Here is a 7,738-nt window from a genome sequence, read left to right on the forward strand (position 1 = left end):
TTGTAGTTTCTATTTTCCATTTTTAGAAAGTTTCCATTTCTTATTTTAGAAAGCTTCTATTTTCAGGTTTTTGGAATAAATAAGCTGAATTGAGTTCATAAATGGAACGAGAAGTTTCATGAAGATGACATGGCAAGGAGAGAATCAAGGAAGAGTTTTTTTTAAAAAAGGGAAAATATATTTTCCTTGGGGATTAAATTTGCCGTGTAATACTTAAGGAAAAACAAGGTGACAACGTGGGAATTAAAGATGATTGATTGAGGATTTCAAGGAGAGATTTTCTTGGGAGACTTTTATGGAAAGAAATATTGTTGGAGGAATAATTTGGTGTGATTGCCAACGTGAAAATCAGAAATAATCAAGGAGATGACGCCAAGAGAGATTCAAGGGAGATATTTATGGAAGGAAAATATGTGTGCACCAAGGAAAAGCTAAAAAGGCGTCTAGATTCATCCCTAAATTCCCTAAAGGAATGTTGGCCGAAATTCATGAAGAAAATCAGAATAATTTCAAGGAAATTTGGCAATTAAATATTAGGGAGGTATTTTAGAGAATTTTGATTGGTTGGACCACATCACAAGGCTTACTTGGCGAATTCCTATTGGTGGAAGCTATGTGGAAATTTCTGATTGCTTTGTGAATCCTAGCCGTGCTCCTATATATACTTCCCTCTTTGACGTTGAGAGGGGTTCCACACACCTTAGAAAAATTCAGAAAAATTATATTGTTGCCGTGAGCTTCTCCCATCTTCTCTCCATCCTCTAAAGCAAGCCACAGAGTTCAAGCAAGGCCGAAGGGAGAAGAAGGAGCCGTGACATATTCCTCCACCATCCACCATTGAAGACTTGCTTTCAAGCTTCAAGGATCACAACGAAAATCATCCACCCTCATCTTCCATCCACGGTGTAATTCGACCTCTACTTTGTAACCTTTGTTTGAATTTCGTTGGTTTTGTTTTAGTTGATATTCATGATTGAACAAAATTATTATTTCTGGAATTTTTATGATTAAATGAGAATTTCGACTCTTATATTGTAATTTGAGAGTTGCTTATGTGAGTTTGTTTAATTAAATTTGCTTTATAGATATCTTTTGTATTTTAATCTTATGTGGTTCGAAACACTTAGGGTTTTGATATGAATGGTGCTAGGTTTAAGAACATGAAATCAACTTTTTGTTTTGTGTAACTTGAATCGAAGTAGTAAAGGTTTTGGACAAAAACCGAATTTAATTAAAGAGGATTGCAATTAGGTGGACTTTTTCATACTAAGTTGCACACTTGAGTTGATAGCCTTTCTTTGTTCTTAATGCGTTAAACATGTCATGATTGACTAGCTTTCTAGGGCTTGATTACATGTTTGATAGGATTAATCTTTGTGCTTTCACTTAGGTTAATTAGCACTGAAAAGTAAAAAATGGGAAATTATTTGCTTTCGAATATTTCACATGATCAACTCCTTTCTCATGACTTAGATGAACAATATTATGATTTAATTGAATTTGATCATAGTTTCGGTTTTGATCTTTGTTCTCTCATTCCACCCGTGTATATATGTTTTTACATTTTCTTCATTTTCTTTATTTTATGTTTAATTTAATAATCCTAAACCCCCATAATTGTGTCTACTTGTATTTGTGTTCATTTGTATATATTTTTATTCTTTGTTTTATTTTTGTAAATAATACTTTTTACTTTTATTAATTTGTTTTTGCAATTACAGGTGTACCCTCAATCCCCGGAATAGAACGATCCCTATTTACTATATACTAACGATGACATTTCAGGGTTAAATTATGCGATTGCTTTTGAGCGTATCATTGATGCAAAAGAATGAGAAGTTAAAGAGCAAGTTCCTAGATGTGTCTAGGAAGGTGGAGATTAACATCCCTCTTTTGGATGCAATCAAAACCAATCTTACCTATGTCAAGTTTCTTAAGGAGTTTTGCAACAATAACAAGACCACATTTTAGAAGAATGAGAATGTGAGCTTTAGTGAGAGTGTGAGTGCGGTTTTGCAAATGAAGCTACCACCTAAGTTGAAAGATCCGGGTTCCTTCACTATTTCATGCAAAGTGGGCACTAAGTTCTTTGATCAAGCCTTGATGAATTTAGGGGCTAGTATTAACTTGATGCCCTGTAGTATCTATGAATCTCTTGGCATTAGAGAAATTCGCCCCATTGCTATTTCATTGCAAATGGCGGATAGGAGCATTGTGTACCTCAGAGGAATTGTTGAAGATGTACTTGTGAAGGTTGATGGGCTATTAATACCGGCAGACTTTGTCAATCTTGACATGCAAGAGGTTCCAATGGAGAAAGACTTATCTATCATTCTTGGAAGAGCTTTCATGGCTATCGGTAGGACAAAAATAGATGTTAAGGAAGGGTTGATGACCATGACTGTCCATGAAACCACTATCGACTTTAGAATCTATGAGGGATTCAATAGACATTCACAAGCTTACACATGCCATCGGATTGAGGTTCTTGATGGTATTGACAAAATGGTGAAGAGCACTTTTATTAAAACCGCATCCAAAGATCCTTTAGAAACATGCTTGCATCATAATGGTATGGAGTTTGTTGAAGAGACAACCAAGAAAGCCGATCTTACACTTGAGACCATGAGGCCATGCACTCCACACTTGCAACCAAAAGTTGAGGTACCCTCTTCTAAGTCTCCTCCCTTACTTCCCTCAATTAAATGTCTCCTTACTCTCGAAATGAAACCACTTCATTCCCATTTAAGTATGTTTTTATTGGTGAAAACCACAAGTTTCCGGTAATTATCTCTTCATGTTTGAGTGATTTGCAAGAACAAAAACTACTTAGGGTGTTGGATGATCACAACGAGGCTATTGGGTGGACTATTGCTGACATCAAAGGCATAAGTCCAAGTATGTGCATGCACAAGATCCTTCTTGAAGAAGACATGAAGTCTAGGAGGGATCCACAAATGAGGCTAAATCTCCCATGTAAGAAGTGGTAAGGAAGGAAGTCAAGAAGTTGCTTGATGTTGGTGTCATCTATCTCGTCTCCGATTCAAAGTGGGTGTCACCGATCCAAGTGGTTCCTAAGAAGAGTGACATGACCGTGGTAGCTAATGACAAGGGATAGATTATTCCTCAAAGAGTTGCTAATGGATGGATAGTATCTATCGACCACTGAAAGCTCAACAATGCAACAAGGAATGATCACTTTCCTCTTCCTTTCATTTACCAAATGCAAGAGAGGCTTGCCGACCATGAATATTATTGTTTTCTTAATGGATATAGCGGCTACAACTAAACTCTAATTACTCCGGAAGACTAAGAAACCACATCCACTTGTCCATATGGCACATTTTCCTATAGAAGAATGTCATTCAGATTGTGCACTGTACCGGCCACTTTCCAAAGGTGCATGATTTCCGCTTTTAGTGATATGGTAGAGAGGTTCATTGTAGTTTTCATGGATGATTTTAGTGTGTCTTTGGAGACTCATTTGATCAATGCCTAGAACACTTGACCCTGTACTCCAGAGATGTGAAGAAAGCAACTTAGTCTTGAATTGGGAGAAGTGTCATTTTATGGTGCAAGAAGGAATTGTCCTTGGACATGTTGTTAGCTCAAGAGATATTGAAGTTGACAAACCCAAGCCGGAGCTCATTTCCAAGTTGCCACCACCACATAATGTAAAGGTTGTCACTGCTACACAAAACACATACATGGACACCCGATTTTTTTTTTTTTTAAAGATGTCTATTTACTTAGAGTGTCATGAAACTCATTTAATGACGTCAGGCCCAAAACAGGTCAAACTCAAAAACAAGAACAATGAGATCTTTCTAGTTTGTCTATCATTTGGAAAGAACACATAACAACAATACTCTCTCCCTCCCTGCCTCTCTCTTCCCCTCCTTAGAACACGCACCAAGCACAACATCGATACCACCGAACGATACACCGACAACTCCGAGCTCCAGCTTAAGAGGGTTAACATCTACTACAACGAAGCCAGTGGCAAAATGTATGTTCCACGCGCCGTCCTCATGATCTGAAACCTGAGACCATGGACATCATCAGATCTGGTCTCTACGGTCAGATCTTCCGTTATGATGACTTCGTCTTCAGTCAGTTTGGTGCTGGAAACAACTGGGCAAAAGGTCACTACACCGAGGGGGCTGAGTTGATAGATTAGGTTCTTGATGTGGTGCAAGAGGTGGAGAACTGTGACTACTTGCAAGGTATGAATCTGGTCTAACTAAACCCTAATTCTTCTTAGTTTACATGTCAATCGAGTTGTATTATATGAATTTGGTATATTAGAGAGTTTTGGTGAATACAAACTGAAGAAAACCCTACTATTAATGAAATGAAGTAGAACTGAAATGTAAAGGCAGTGAAATTTTGGGGATTTGTTATTCTAAGTATTTCAATAGTTGATTGTAATTCATTTTCATCAAAATGAAGTGGAAATTAGGGTTACTTTGAAATGAAGTGAAACTTTAGGGTTATGTGTATTTAATAGTTCTGGTTTTTAATTGTTGTTCACTTTCATGGATTTGAAGTGGAAATGAAATGAAAGTTTGTATCTAATTGTTTAATTTTTTAGTGACTTAGTGCAAGGTTCCAGGTGTGCCATTCTCTGGCTGGTGGTATTAGAACTGGAATGGGAACACTTCTAATAAACAAGATTAGGGAAGAGTACCTAGATTAGATGATGATGACTTTCTCCATGTATGGTTCTTAATTGACAATGAGGCTTTCTATGACATTTGTTTTCGTACACTTAAGCTCACTACCCTCCAGTTGTAAGTTCATTCTCAATCTTTACTTAGTTGTGGTTCATTATTGTGAAATTGTTTGTATGTTTGAATAACTGTGAATCTGAAGTTGTGCAACTATTGATTTGTTTGATTAACTCTGTAACAAAATCTGATTATATGCTTAATTGAATCTGGATGCAAGTGTGAGTCAATACAATTATTATTGCTTATACATTGGTCTTTGTATTAGTCAATACAATCTGGATTTTTTTTGTTTTGTGAATTATGATTTGGTAGTAGTTATGTGTGCTTTTGATTCCACAAGGTTATATCGTTTGTTACTACTGAAGCTGAAATTGTTGTTCCCTTTCTGAATGAAACAAGTTTCTGTGAGCAATTAATAGGCTGAATTGTTGATTATACGATCTAGTGGTGGTAGTTGCTCTTTTGTTCTTAGTTTCTGATAATGCTTGAAAACTCTTTTTGAAATGGTCTCAATCATGTGCTTTTGTTTGGCTCTTGAAGCATAATTTGGTTGATTATGTGGTCTTAGCTCTGTACAAGTTTGAAAAAGGAATGGTATGTTCTGAACATCAATACCCTTCAGAAAGACACTTTTATAATAACGTGAAAACCATATCCTTGTTAATATAACTTTGATATTTAAATGGCATTGGTTGTAGTTTGTGGTTTATTTTAAACTCGATATAATAAAAAATATGGTCTGTGCTCATTTTATATTGTTTGATAAAACAGATGTTTCAATTAATTTGCTGGTACCAGTTTGTTTGTTGCAAATATTGAATAAATGGTGGAGCTTGAATGTTATTGAAGATTCACGAACAGGTAAATTATAAGGATGTCTGTATTAAGGATTTTAGTTGGATATAGGCGTATTGAACCTTTCTTTTTCTGAGACTTGATATTACTAGTTGCATCTTAATGCTCCTAGCTATCTATGTTGTGATTAATGAACTTAATTTTCATCATATTCTTTATACTCATCACAACTATCGAGTTTGGTTGAACTTGGTTCTGATTTTGTCTATATTCAATGTTTATTCAGCAAGCTAGGATTTTCAGTATGAAGTTGTAATGATTATTTATTTCATGTTTGTCAGGTACTGATTGCTGAAGCTGTTGGAGATCATGCTGAGTTTTGTGAATTGTATGTCCACTGTCATCTAGGATTACATAGGATAAGAACTTGTAATTATAAATTGTTTAGTTGATTGTAATTGTAGCTTCTAGCCTTGTGTTACATTTATAATGATAAAATAAATATCCCCTTACATTTCTAAGGACATCTGTTGTAGGAGTCCAAGAATGCTTTATAATCGTCTTCTTTTCTTTTTAAGAACACTTTTTATTGAATCGATGACTTTTTTTGTGTGTGTTATGTAATAGAACAAGGATGTTTTTTAAGATTTGAGGACTTCTTTTTAGCGTCTTATTAAACATTAGATGACAATTTCATGGGATTTAAGGATAATTTTTCAATGTCCTAATATACATTAGAGGACACTTATTTTGAGTATAGATGACGTTTTTTAAGTGTCTTTATAGACAATAGAGGACGTTTTTCCAACATCCTCATAAGTGACTTACAATGACTCCTTGATAGATGTCTCTTTTTTCAAGTGTTATCTTATGTTTTCAAGGATGTTTTTCAAACGTCTTTAAAACCGTTTTTTGTAGTAGTGCGTGAGAAGTTTTCTTGGTCATGTCGGGTTTTATAGAACATTCATCAATGATTTCTCCTTGATCTCCAAGTCTCTTTGTAATTTGCTTGCAAATGACACTCTTTCTGCTTTTGATGAACATTGTCTAAAGGCATTTGAGACAATCAAGGTGACGCTCGCTCAAGCCCCCATCATGATTGCACCAGATTGATCTCTACCCTTCGAGTTGATGTGTGATACTTCGAATCATGTCATGAGAGTGGTTTTGGCAGAAAAGATAGAGAAGGTACTCCATGTCATTTACTATGCTAGTCGTATCTTGAATGATGCACAAGTAAACTATACCGCAACGGAGAAGGAACTTCTAGAAATAATCTTTGCTCTTGAGAAATTTAGAAATTACTTGCTTGGAACCAAGGTTATTGTGACCACGGATCATAATGAATTGAAGTATCTATTGTCCAAAAAGGAGACAAAGCCAAGATTGATACGGTGGATCCTTTTGTTACAAAAATTTGATATAAAAATAAAAAAAAGCCGGATAAAGAGAATCAAGTGGCAATTCAGTTGTTAAGGTTGCAAGAGGGAGGTGATAATGCTTCTATTCCCTTGAATGACACATTTTCGGATAAGTAACTATTCAATGTCAATACCAAGGAGCTCCCATGGTTTGCTAACTTGGTGAATTACCATGCAAGTGAAGGGAATCACATCCCAAGTGAGCTTGATTAACAAGGAATAAAGAGGTTTCTCAAGGAGGCACGTCATTATTTGTGGGACGACCCATATTTGTTTAAATTTGGCAAGGACCAAGTGTTGAAAAGATGTATAGCCCAACACGAGAGTCCTAGTATCTTTTCTCAATGTCATACACTTACTTGTAGATGTCATTTTCATTCAAGGTACTAAGTCGTGGTTTCTATTGGCCTACTCTTTTCAAATATGCATATGCTTATGCTAATACTTTTGATAGATGTCAAAGGAGTGGCAACATCTCTTCAAGGAACCTGATAGGAGCATTTTAATGCGACGTTTTAACTGCATTTCCCTACATTTTCTGCGCCATTTCCTTAATAAAACTCTATTTAGGAAAGTTTCCATTCTTCGATTGGGAAAGTTCCTATTTGTACAAAGTTTCCATTTTTGTAGTTACTATTTTTCATTTTTGGAAAGTTTCCATTTTCAGTTTAGGAAAGTTGCCATTTTTCATTTTAGGAAAGTTTCTATTTTTCACTAACAGTTTCTATTTTCAGGTCATTGTCACAAATGAGCTGAAATGAGCTCACAAAGAGAGAGAGAGAAGATAGC

This window comes from Rosa chinensis, chromosome 7 (assembly GCF_002994745.2).
Source record: "Rosa chinensis cultivar Old Blush chromosome 7, RchiOBHm-V2, whole genome shotgun sequence".
Lineage (NCBI taxonomy): Eukaryota > Viridiplantae > Streptophyta > Magnoliopsida > Rosales > Rosaceae > Rosa > Rosa chinensis.